The 13,055-nt window shown below is 41.7% G+C and overlaps 1 long non-coding RNA gene across 1 annotated transcript; it reads right to left on the reverse strand.

The window, feature by feature from the left end:
• Positions 1–692: 692 nt before the first annotated feature.
• Positions 693–13,055, reverse strand: LOC141574051 (uncharacterized). The gene is made up of 4 exons (XR_012500626.1): positions 12,868–13,055; positions 12,664–12,744; positions 10,034–12,434; positions 693–4,169 (listed from the first exon to the last, which is right to left on the reverse strand). It is a non-coding gene; the product is annotated as an uncharacterized LOC141574051 (long non-coding RNA).

Genomic DNA, 13,055 nt, shown 5'->3' on the forward strand with positions numbered 1-13,055 from the left:
GCTATGGAGCTAGACTGACTATTTTGGACAGTCCCATGGCATAATTATAGGTCTAATCCGATTTCGTGTGAGGATCAGAATTACCATGAAAATGGGGGGAGTGCACCTCTGCAAGTAATGGACTTTGGCAGATATTTGCAGCAGACTGCATCCTTCCGGTAATCTAGTGGATACATTCTCAAGAATTTTGATGCAGAAATGTAACCCCAACTTCTATGAATATCCGCCAGCAAGGACTTCTTTGTGCCCTGGCAAATGTCATGAGGGCTTAGAATCTTTAGCACAAAGATCCTCAGAGGAAGAAACAGTGAACTAAGGATTAGAGTCAACTTCCTGCTAGAAACTGCTCTCCTTGAAACACGTAGCTTTAAAAATGTGTTTTTCCTCCTCTGTTTAGTTGAAAAGTTGAGACCCTAACTAAATGCGCAGGAGAGTTTAACACCCAGTGTGTGCCCTGGGGCCATCTGAAGGAAGGTCTGGGTGAGAGGGGAACTGTACTTTCCCCATTTAAACAACAGGGCTTAACATGGTAATGTGAGACCAGGCAGGAACCCACCTAGAGGGTTCATGCCATTATGTAAATTGAACAAATACACTATTTGGAGAATCCATAACATTCAGATGGCAACATTCAGTTTTTAATCACCCTCTAGCCCTTTAAAGATACATGCTTTTTAAGATTAATTATAAATATTATTCCATGAAATGTTGAAGCTGGAGAGGTGAGCATAAACGTCTGTTAAATAAATAATATTTATTATTATAATGAGTGAGTGAATGAATGCTTGAAAAAAGTACAATTAAAAGACTAGAAATTAGCTTCTTTAAAAAAAAACCTCTGAAATGTTAAGTAATCATCACAAGCTCAGTACCTTTTTCATAGCCAGTAATTTTTGTTTCTCTATATTGCTAGCAAGACTTAGTATCTCATTTTATACCAGCATCAGGCTAGGCAGAAGACAGGTTTAGTGTTTTCTAGAGTCTGGGGAAATAAATACCAATTGCCACAAGGGGGTTTAATTGAGAGCTTGATGATAAAGGGAAAAGAAAAAAATGTTAAAAACTAGGTTTAAAATTCTAAAGTCACAGACGTCCGATGGCATTCAGCACAAAGCAAAGAAGCCCTGAATATCTTCAAGCAGATTTGACCACATCACGCATGGCAATAATTAATATTCATACCAATGACTTCAGGTTATCGAGAAAGTTTTGTGGTGCATCTATGTATTCTAATTCAAAGGACTGAGAGATGTATAATACAATTAACATCTCCTTCACAGTTAGTTTTGAAAGTTTTTGTATTTCACAGGTTTAGCTTCCTTCATGGGTCAAATTCACTTGGCCAGAAAGCCTCTTTCTCCAGTGACTAGGGTTGCCAGGTTCAGCAAATAAAAATATAGGACACACAGTTAAATTTGAATTTCAGCGAAACAACCAATCACTTTTGGGTATAAATGTATCACATCCAATATTTTGAACATACTTTTGTCCCATGCAATGCTTGAGACACACTTATACTAAAAAAAAAACCAAAAAACAACAAAAAAAAACTGTTGTTTGAAATTTAAATGTTTGAGTGTCCTGTATTTTATCTGGCAATCCTACCAATGACTCAGAAGGAACCCAGTGTTGCATCTCAAGAGTTAGTACATTCTGGAATTATTGTACTTGAGAAAGCCTTTCTGATTCTATGAGTCAGTGCCACAGAGGTTTTTTTCAAAAGAAATCTGTAAACTTTAGGACAAAATAACCTAATATATTAACCTCCCTCTAAAAGTCTCAAGTCAAGACTAGATCAAAGCTTGAGATACACCTGCAGGTATGCAGATAGACATAAGCCCTAAGGGAGCAGGTCAGAGGGAGTAAATTAACTCAGTAAGTCGCCTTGCAAAATCACCTCGTTTGAGCTGACTTCTCCAGTGAAGCCTTTGGCTTCCATTGCAGGAAGCCACGGGAAAGAACACCAAGACAGCCATCACTAACACTGCTGCTGAATGTCACTGGGGATGCTGTGTTCTGCCTCCTTTCTTCAGGTCTGACCTGCCGGAAAGTCTTGCCTAACTCTTCTAGGCTGCTCCCTTTTCCAGAAGCCTCCCTTTTAGCCTTAATTCTACGTTTCTCTAATTGTCTGTGTTGTTCTCTCACCAGATTCTTTAGAGGGCAGGGAAGGTACCTTTTAACTTTGCATTCCCAGTGTTAGAACATTCCCTGGTCTGCAGTAAGTACACAATATGTGTTTGAATGGACAGCAGAGAGGATAGCTGGATGGATGGATGGATGGATGGATGGAAGGATGGATGGTTGGATGGATGATTGGATCAGTAGATGGATGGAGTACACAGTTGAAAATATTACATTGTATTTATGGAAAGGAAAAAGTTAGCTCTTCTTGACAAGAATATTTATATTTACTTTACTCATACTAGGCAAAAACTGAAAAATCCAATGTGTCCAAATAGGAGAATGGATAAACAAATGGTGGTTTATTTACCCAGTGGAATTCTACTTAGCAATAAAAAGGAATGAGCTATGAATACATAACAGGGTTAAAATTCAAAAATATTATGCTAAGTAATGGAAGACATACAAAAGACTGACTACCTAGTGTATGATTCCACTTTTGTGCAGATTTAAACAGGCAGAACTAATGCAGGGTGGAAACATAAGAAAAAAATTGTCTGGGAGGTGGAAGAGGGTGGGGATTGCTGGGAAGGGACATGAGAAGACTTTCTGGGTGATGATATTGCTAAACATTTTGAGTTATTTGGGTTGCCTAGGTGTATATATTTGTCAAAACTCAATAAACACACACTTGAGATTTATGAGTTTCACTATAGTAAACTTTTACCTCATAAGAAGAAAAATTTGCAAACAAATATTGCATTCTGGTTACCTTCAGAAGTATTTAGGAGAAGTGTAGTGATAGCTGCAATTTGCTTTGAAATACAGCCCCGAAATGAAACAGATTGATGGCTGGACAGAAGGATGCCTCGATATAAGATAAAACAGGTACAATAAAATGTTCGTGGTAGCATGTGGGTAGTGAGTATACAGGTGTTCACTGTAAAATTCTTTCAATTGTGCTATGTTTGAAATTTTTCATAATAAAATATTGGGATTAAAAAAAAACAAACAACTTCCGGCTCACTTGTCAGAAGGCTTCGCTTAGAAAGAACTCTGATGTCCTCTGAAGATGTTTGAGAACCTTTCTCAGGGCAAGCGAACTACATCTGAGGCTTTCTCGGATATTGGTCCCTGTCATGAGAACCCCGAATACCATTTGGCCAAGCTGGGTACAGCTGTGAAAATTCTATTTAGGTTATTTTTCCATCACCCCAACGATTCCAGCACTTTCTCCCCTGAAAACACAGCCCATTTACTTAGAAGGAGGAAGAACCCCATCCCAGGGCTCACGTCCCTTCTCCTGCATCCGTTGGTCTCCATCCTTTAGTGTCAGGCTGGGGGAGGCTGTGTCAACATCAACATCAATACAAAGTCGATCAGAGACGACTGACTCCCAGGGTTCGGGCCGGGCTGAGCCGCTCCCGCCTGCAGAAGCGATGTCTCTGAAGATCACTCTCCCTGACACGTTCCCGCAGCTGCTGAAGGAGAGGATTTACTTGGGTGAAATGCAGGCCCCAGAGGGACTTGAACATCATGCCCACAATTAGAAGTGACATGTGACGCAGGATTAAAAGCTGGCTGCCAGAGAAAGAAGTAAGCTGACTCTTTGGAGCCGGTCAGATTCAGGGAAACTGCCTTTGTAACGCCTCCTGTGAAAGGTCCAGAAAAGTTTCATGGTGATCAGTTTGAAAAAAAAAAAAAAAAGAGGTGAAGATAAGGAATCCATTTTAAAAACAAAAAAAGTCACAGGCCTCCAATTAAGGGAAGAGAGGAGGATGAAGAGCTCGGTCACGTGGACATTATCTGTGACTCTGTGTCACGCTGTGGCTGCAGGATGTGGATGATGCTTCACTCTGCCTGTAGAGTCTCCCCCAGCCAAGGGAGTTGCAGAATCGAGACGTATTCCAGTCCTCTCCTGAGGAAGTCTCGGTCCTGTGACCTTCTCTTTGGAGACAGATTTAAGCTCTATCCACTGATGACACAGGTACCGCAACCCACATTCCTGGAGGTATTCAAACTGACACTGGGCCATCTATGCAGGCTCCCTAAAGACAATGAAAGGACAGAGTGTTGTTACGGGCTGAAATGTGTTCCCCCACATTCATATGTTGAAGTCCCAAACCCCAATACCTCAGAATGTAACTATATTTGGAGCAAAGGTCTTTAAAGAGGTGATTAAATTAAAATGGTGCCACTAGGGCCAGGCTCTAGTCCAATACGACTGGTGTCCAAGAAGAGGGAGAGACACCAGGCACGTGTGTACAGAGGAATGACCGGGTGAAGAGCCAGCCAGAGGGCCACCACCTGCGAGCCAAGGAGAGAGGCCTCCAAGGAAGCTAACACTGCAGGCACCTTGATCTTGGACTTCCAGCCTCCAGACCTGTGAGAATGTAAATATCCTTTGTCCAAGCAACCCACCCAGCCTGTGGTATTTTCTTATGGCAGCCCTCGCCAAATGGTACACGTGGGGCTTGGAGCAGATGGCTTCCCAAGTTCCATCTTTGAGCGTAAGCTGCACAGAGGCAAAACCCTTGCCTTGTTCACTGCAGTGTTCCAGACACCTACGATAGTCCTTGACTGATAGGCATTCAATAAATAATGAATAAATACATTGTATTAGATTTTCCAGGGAGCTCTGTGTTACTGGAAGTTCACTACCAAGCACGGAGCCTTTTAAACTTGGTGCTGGGTATGGCTGTATTGCATTTATTACAGCATGCAACTTTCTTCTGGTTTGATTTTCAGAACCTGTGAAAATACAGGCATTAAAAGAGAAAATAAAAGTTTTCTGAAATCCTAACCCGAAAGTATAACTACTGTGAATATTTGGGGTTCATTTTCTTCATTCACAAAAATATACACATAGGTAAGTTTAAGACAAATTTTAAATGCAATTATTTTTTCTTCTTTTTCACAGAAAATTATAGTATTTTTAAATCTTTTTACATATTTTTTCAAATAGGATCTTTAACATATGTGTATTATTCCAACATGAAGAGATAATACTGTTTAATCATCTAAAAGTTGACTTAAATATATTTTTAAAAATGAAATGAAACTATATGTCTAAAAAAATCCATTTTTAAAATTGCATTTAAGAGAGGCTAAATATTTTCCCATGTTTTCATTGGCTATTTTAATATTTCCCTTTTCTTTTATGATTTCCTATTGTTTTATGCTTAGACAAAATTTCCCTATATCTAAATCAGGTAATTAATCACTTCTATTTTCTCTGGGGTATTTCCATTATCAAAACAATATATGCTTATGATACAAATTTTGAAAATATTTGAAAACTGAAATAATAAAAAAAAGATCATCTCTAAGACTCTGATCTTTTATTGTTTCCCTTTGCATCAATTTGCAGTGTATATTTTTACATATTTTCTATCATATAGTATCTATAAAATTTTATATACTAATTTTAAATTTATCTATATGAGTATAAAATGAACATCTGATCACTGTATAAAATCTGGAGACTGCACAGCGCTACTTGGAAAAAATAAAAACAACTAAATGCCATTCCTCCAGGCAGGGCCACTGTTAACATTTAGTATACAATATTTCCTTCCAGTTTTTTGTTGTATATCTCTTTACCTAATTGCAGGTGTGCAATCTGCACAAAATTATACTGATTTTAATCATTTTTTCATCTAATATTAATACATATTCATGGTAGAAAATTGTGTATCTAAAAGCATAAGACATAAAATAAAATCATTAATAAGAGAACCATTCAAAGAAAATCACTATTAATAACTTGGCATATTACCTTACAGAGTAATAGTCACATGTCTTTCTTGAAAGGTAACCTTAGATGAAGAATACACATATAAATCATGTATGTTTATATATATAATTCATAAAAAGCAATATTCATAGGTTTCCTGTGAAAGGAAATATAAACAGAAGCATAATGGTTGGTATAAACTAATTAAGTCATTTAATGTTTGCTTTTTTCCTCTGTATTTTGAGTTTCTCAGCTTTGCCCTCCAAGTTAGTGGTTTGATTTTCTGCAAAGCAATTCTTCCCTCCACTCCCTCCAATGATGACTTTACTTATCTTTTTGTAAATTAGCTTGCTAGGTCAACAGCTGTTTGCAATGTGTTTCTCCATTTATTTTTGTCCTATGTTTTTATGCTCACCGTTCAGGGCTTGTGCTGGGTTTTTTGTTTTTTGAATTTTTCTCTGCTTTAGTTGTTATTGTTGTTTATTAATTAAACCATTTATTTTTGATAATTGTGGTTCACGTGCAGTTTAAAAAGTAATACCAAGAGATAACACATGCTATGTCCAGTTGCCACCAACATTAACATCTTGCAAAACCATGTGTAATATCTCAGCCAGGATACTGACATTGATGCAGTCACAATACAGAACAGTTCTGTTCCCTTCTTGTAGCTCCTTCTATACTGACACCTTCCTCTGTCGCCCTCTCTCTGCCTCACTTTACCCCTAACCCTGGCCACCGTTAATCTGTTCTGCATTTCCATAATTCTGTCTTTAAAAGAGTATTTTATAAATGGAGTCATGTATCATGCAATCTCTGGGGGTTGGCTTTTTCCACTCAGCATAATTTCCTGGAGAGTTATCCAAGTTACTGTGTGTGTGTTTGTGTTTTGAAACATGTATATAAACGATACAAAATGGTGGAGAACAAAGTTTAAGGTGGTTCCCCTACTCATCACTTCCTGGTACTCATTCACTCGTGTAATCTCCTCCCCCTGAGGGTGAGCAGGACCTGCAACTTACTCCTGACCCATGGAATGAGGCAAAGGTGATGGGACGTTTGTGACTGCGTTTATGGGATGATGTAAAAGTCTGTTTGAGTTTAGGGAGGGTCCACCACCATGTGAGGTGATGGATGTGTCGATTAGCTTGATTGTGGTCACCATTTCACAATATACACATATATCAAATCATCATGTTGTGCACTTTAAATATATACAATTTTTATTTGTCAATTTTATATCCATAAAGCTGGAAAATAGTGCCACTTATACCAGACACATTCCTTTGATATCTGGCATAAGGCTATGTTGTGTGTGCATGAGAATATAAGATTTACTAAATATATGTTGACAAATCTGGAGAATCAAGTGCAGTATTATACTCAGTGAATTGTTTTTATAGCATATTACTGACTATGCTTCATCTTATTCTAAAAAAGGGGAGGGTCTGCAGTTTTGTCCTCATTTTATAGATGGTAAATCAAACAAGGCATGGCTACAGACATGAAAGATACTTCAAAGGCCATTTCCTTTACTCCTTGACCACATTGGCTCATTTCTGCTTTATTTTTTCAACAGTCTATTTTCTCTGTAACCATGCTGAATTCTCTGATGACAGGTTAATGCTGCCAAGTTGGCAACTTGAAACGAAGTAATTTTAAAACCTGCATTCTCATAATGGGAGCCACTCGCTTTTGAACCTATAACTAATTCAAAAGCAATTGGAATCTCCCAAAGAGAGCACAATGCATTGGAAGCAATCCTCCAGGCCCCCGGAGTGAGGCCACGAGTCAGGCTAAGTCCATCAGGCAGGTGTGCAGGTAGACAGACTCCTGAGAGACCAGAATAGAATGGGGATAGAGTTGATCATCCCACAGTCGGGCTACTTGGTTGACTCCCTTAAAAGTCCACATTCCCACAAAGCAAGACAACTCTGATGCATTGCAACGCTTGTAAGTGGGGCTCAGACACTGGCGGATATGTTTGTCAATCAACAAATACCATTTGAGGGCTGGGCATCCATTCCGTACTGGAGAACCCTAGGGCTTATAGCTCCTCTATGTGGTTTTGAGCAGCCCCACCGTGGCTTCTTTAAACATTTACCGAGTGACTTCCGTGTGTTTCATACACTGCCGTGTAGGCTTCTCCTACCCATCCTGAGGTGTCATGAAGATAGACATATGGAAAATAACAATTACAACTAAATATAAATGTCCTTAACTAAATATTTGGAAAGGAATGGGGAAAATTGGCTCCTGCAGAGTAAATGTGTGAAAACTTACAGAAAAAAAAGGAGACGCTCTTTGAATGTGATAAGTTCCCTAAGCTATGAAAGGTAGTGAAATATCAACTGATTTGGAGATTCTGCTTCTTTGCAGCCCTTCAGACTATCCATATGGCTGGCTTCCTGTTACCAAGAAAGGGAAGCAGTTTTCACTGCTCAGCTCCAAGTTTCAATCCAGGCTTATAAGTTCACAGCAAATAGTCTTGAGAGCTGTGCTTTCAAAGGAGAGAAAAGGATTTTTTTCTCAGACCTCCCCAAACTAGATGTTTACATATCTGGAAGTAAAGCTTGGAAGAAATAACTATGTGGTACATCTTGAGCAAGGGCAGGCATGAAAATGGTGACGGGAAAGAGCTCCCCCATGTGAAGGGTTAAGCCATCCCTGGACCAACGGAGGATGAAGGAAGACAAAGAGCAAAAGGTTAAAGACGAAGCCCTTCCTCCCCACGCCTTGGAGGAGGGACGACCCCTCAGTGGGCAAGAGCTGAAGCACCTAGATCAGAAGGCCAAATGCCGTTCTCCCATGCCACAGGGATGCACTGCAATCATATGCTGCCGTAGCAAGGAAGTGAGACAGAGGGGATAGAACATCAGGTGCAGAGAGAAAGGTCGTTATGATGACTGAATCATCAACCAGGAGAGAGAGAGATTAGGTTTCAAATGGGTGATAGATCTTTAATTGGCAAGAACGAGGATGTTTCACCAAAAGAGGTCCTGGTGGTTTGAAAACAAGTGAGATCAGTTATAGAAAATAAAAGATAGTTGTGTTCACTTACAGATAAGAAATTAGTTAAAGCCAGATTAAGGTGTTAGAAAGTCTGGTGAAATGGGGAGCTCTTCGATGGTAGGGCAAGGGAGACAGCATCTAGATACTTAACCAATCCAAACAGCCCTTCCTTTGGGTCCCCTTAAAGAGCAGCCGCGCTCAGGATCATAGCAGTAGGTAGGAAACGTGTTTCTTTGCCTCTAACCGCAAAACAGAGAATCACATTCACCTGTGCTGGACCCAGTGGAGAATACTTTTTTAAAGATGATCATTTCCAGTTGGTTTCACACCAAACCATGTCCCTGGGATACAAGAAAAGGGGACCAATGCACTAGGGAATCCCCAAGAGCATGCGCTTCAGGTTTCACGGCCCAGCACTGAGTTAGTCCAGGATGGAGAGAGGCAGTGAGCCTTTCTGGCTGCCAGATCAAGGCAAAGAGAGGGAAGGCTGTGAGGGGGGAACACGTGATGGCAGCAGATGGGCCCTAAAGGGAACTCCTGCTGCTCGGAAGAGTGAGAAAGCCAACCCCACTTTATCAGACTCATTTAATACACAGTGACCCCATGCACCATTGTTTTTAGAGATAGCCCCAACAATTCATTCTCTTCTCCTTTGCAATATGAATGTGAATGTCCTGCCATCACCATGTGGGGTTTATTTCCCCTGCCCTTGAGCTTGAGTCAGGCTGGCCTGATGACAGCTTTGACCAATAGAATGTCAGTGGAAGTGATACTGTGCAGGACTCCCACCCAAGCCTCAGTAGATCTTGCATTTTTTAGCTTGGTGCTCTTGGGGTACTGCACTGAGACCACCACGTAGACCACCAGCCTAGCCTACCAAAGGTAAGAGTCCATGTGGAGTTACACCAGGTCATACCAGACGACACCCATCTATGACACCAATTGCCAGACAAGAATGAGGCCATCAGGTATCTTCCAGTCCAACAAACCTCCCAGCTGAAGGCAGTGTGAGCTCAGCTAAAACCAGCAGAGAGAATTTCCAGCCAACCCACAGAGTTATAAGAAAAAAATAAATCATTGTTTTAAGTCATTAAGTTTTAAGGTGGTTTGTTATATAGGAAAAATGAAAACAAACAGCAAACCAACATGGTCTATTTCTGGTACCTGACCAATGCAGTCAGCATCCTGGTTCTGGAGAGTGATAGTTGGTGCACCAGTGGAGGCAGAAAGATGAACAGGGGAGGATAAAGCAAAGCAGCAGCCACCAGCCTGCGAGGTCAAGCAGGGACAGATTCAGGAGGAACTAACAGATGCTGAGCAACTTGATTTTTCACTGGAACAAGTTCAAGGTTCCTCTTCACTCTGCTTGTTGGCGAGTGCAGAGAGAGGGGCACTGGCCTGTGGGTCAAGATCTGTGAGTCCTATTTACTCACTATGACCTTTAGATGTATCACATAAGCCACCTGTGCCTCCGTGTCATCACCAGCAGAATGTCCTCAACCACTCTGCCTAATTCACAGCAAGGGCTTCTGGAAGCTTCCAATGAGAAAAATTGCTCTGGAAACTCTGAAGCATGATGCAAACATGAGACACGGCTATAAATTAGAACCAATGCTATTCATTAGATTCATTGCTATTTATTGAATTCACAGCTCCCTCAAATTATTTGACTGGATTAAAGGAAACATTTTATAGCTGGAAGTCATCAGTACCATCATCTCACAAACACATGCCTTTACAAAAGAGGTGTGTCCGGCTTTGGAACCCAGAACACAGACAGCAAGGTGTCCCAGAAGCATCCCTAAGCCACAGAAAAGAAAAGACTGCATAGGAACATGAGTCATCTGAGCCTCCCGGCCTGGAGGATAATTGCGAGACTCAGAGAAGCACTAAGACAAACGGCAGGATAACCAGGAAAGTTAGACAGCCCAGAAACCCAGAGGGGATTGTGATGGTTCATTTTATGTGTCAGCTTCACTATGTCATGGGATGCCCAGGTATCTGGAAGCATCATTTCTGGGTGTATCTTTGAGAGCGTTTCTGGATGAGATTAGCATTTCATTCAGTGGACTCAGTAAAGCAGGTGGCCCTCCCCAAGGGGAAAGCTTGAGCTGAGACAGAAGTCCTCTCTTGCCCTAGGACTGAGATTGACACCATCAACTCCCCTGGTTCCCAGGCCTTTGAACTTGGACTGAATGACACCACTGGCTTTCTCTGGGCCTCCACCATGCTGACAGTAGATCACAGGACTTCTCAGCCTCCATAATCATGTGAGCCAATTCCGCACAATAAATTATACATACAAAACCTATCGGTTCTGTTTCTCTGGAGAACGCTAATACAGTGATCCTTCAAGAAGAGATAGGTAAATTAGTTCGAAAGCATGAAGGCAAGACCAGGGATAAACTGTGGCTAGAACGCCAACTCAACTAGGTTGGGGCCAAGAAATGCTGCAGAATAAGAAGAGGTGGAATTCGTTTTTTTATCAAGACTCTCATTGAAGAGCTGCGCTCCCCGGTCTATGAACACAGAGTGGGTAGACAAGCTGAGCAAGGTAGGGTGCGCCTTAGTCCACAAGCAAAGGAAAATGTATTCCAACTGGTGATTTTGCTGCTGTCACCCATTAACTATGCTTCCCCCACCCCATGTGGGATTTTTTGAGGCCACTTAATGAGGGATTTGGATCTGGCTTCTGACACCAATCCTGGAAGCAATTTTGAAGACACTTCACAGGAAACACACGTAGCAAGAGAGACAGTTGCTTAAGAGACTTGAAATGCTGCCGGGCAGTTTTATAGAATGGTGGAAAGTTCTGCGTGTCGGCAGGAATCAGAATGGACAGAACTCAGCACAGAACCAGGAAGACGTTCTGTCATTCTGGAGGGACACTGTGGAAACACTGGAGAAGCTGATGAGATTGTGAAGGGAGAAACGCTGGGAGAACAGCCGGGTCCTTGGGGTTTCTGTACATGCTTGTCATCTACCCAGAAGGTAAAATGCACCCATTGGTCAGAAAAGCATCATCTTGTTTTCCTCAAGGGGAAGCCACGTTGCTGGGGAAATCACTCCTGCCCTGGAAATTCCTGGTCCTGATTCCCTCCATTTCTCTAGAAATCATATCTTAATTGATGTTTAATCGTTTTCATTTCTCAAAGTTAATTACCCTGTGAAGTGACCATCGCGGCCAAATTATTCTATTCTGCCTGTCTCCGTGGATGCGTGTGGATGTGGGTGTGGATGCGTATGCAGTGTGTGTATATAAACGTGTACATGCAGCTATAATGACCTGTGATTGTCCTTCTCGGTCAAAGATAATTGGCACAATCTTGATACTGCACATGCGAATAGAGCTGAGAACAACTCATTGGCATGGGAGGGAAAATGGGAAAATGTCTTTGTGCGTGGGTCTAGGAGAGAATTTCCTATATTTTCCCAGTTTATGACATACTTGGTGTCTCAGTAATATCTTCATCGCAACTCTAGGCCGAAAGAAAAACCTGTTCCCCGGATTAAGTAGTTAGGTCCAGACTGCTTAATAAGTAGTTATGTTCTAACAATTCAGCAGCTGTTGGAAAAAAAATAATTCACATCAGTTAAAGGAAATCCCCAAGTCACCTCCGTTATCATCACCCTCAGTCACCCCATCTCTGTTCTGCCATCCTCCCTACCTGAAGCACCTCCCCCCTCCCAGTTCTCCCTGCACACAGCTCTGTCCTCAGGACACGACTCAAGCATCACTCTCCCCGCCTGCCGTGCCCGCCCTCCCTCCCCTCTGCCGTGAGACCTGCTCGCACCTTCCTCTCCGCTTCCAGAGGACTCTGCCCTTGCCTTTAACACACAGCATCACAGTTACTCGCTGGTGACAGACTGCATACCTTAAAGTAAGGGAACATGTTTAATTCATGGCTCTCTCCTCAGCTCCTAACGGGGTCTGCCACCTTATAGGTGCTTGGTACATGTTTATTCATCGAATGAATGATTGATGTTACCAAACTCACCAAACAACTTGGAAGTGACGACGTGTGAGAACCCGAGGTGCTGGCAGACATGTAAACACGCGGCTCTATCCATATGCAAGTTGACGTGCATCCTTGCACTTGGAATATACATATGCATGTTGACCTCAGCATCTGCCCACATCCCAGCTGCCTGACTGTTGGTGGCGGATCCTCTTCCTGGGCAGAAC

This window comes from Camelus bactrianus, chromosome 19 (assembly GCF_048773025.1).
Source record: "Camelus bactrianus isolate YW-2024 breed Bactrian camel chromosome 19, ASM4877302v1, whole genome shotgun sequence".
NCBI lineage: Eukaryota > Metazoa > Chordata > Mammalia > Artiodactyla > Camelidae > Camelus > Camelus bactrianus.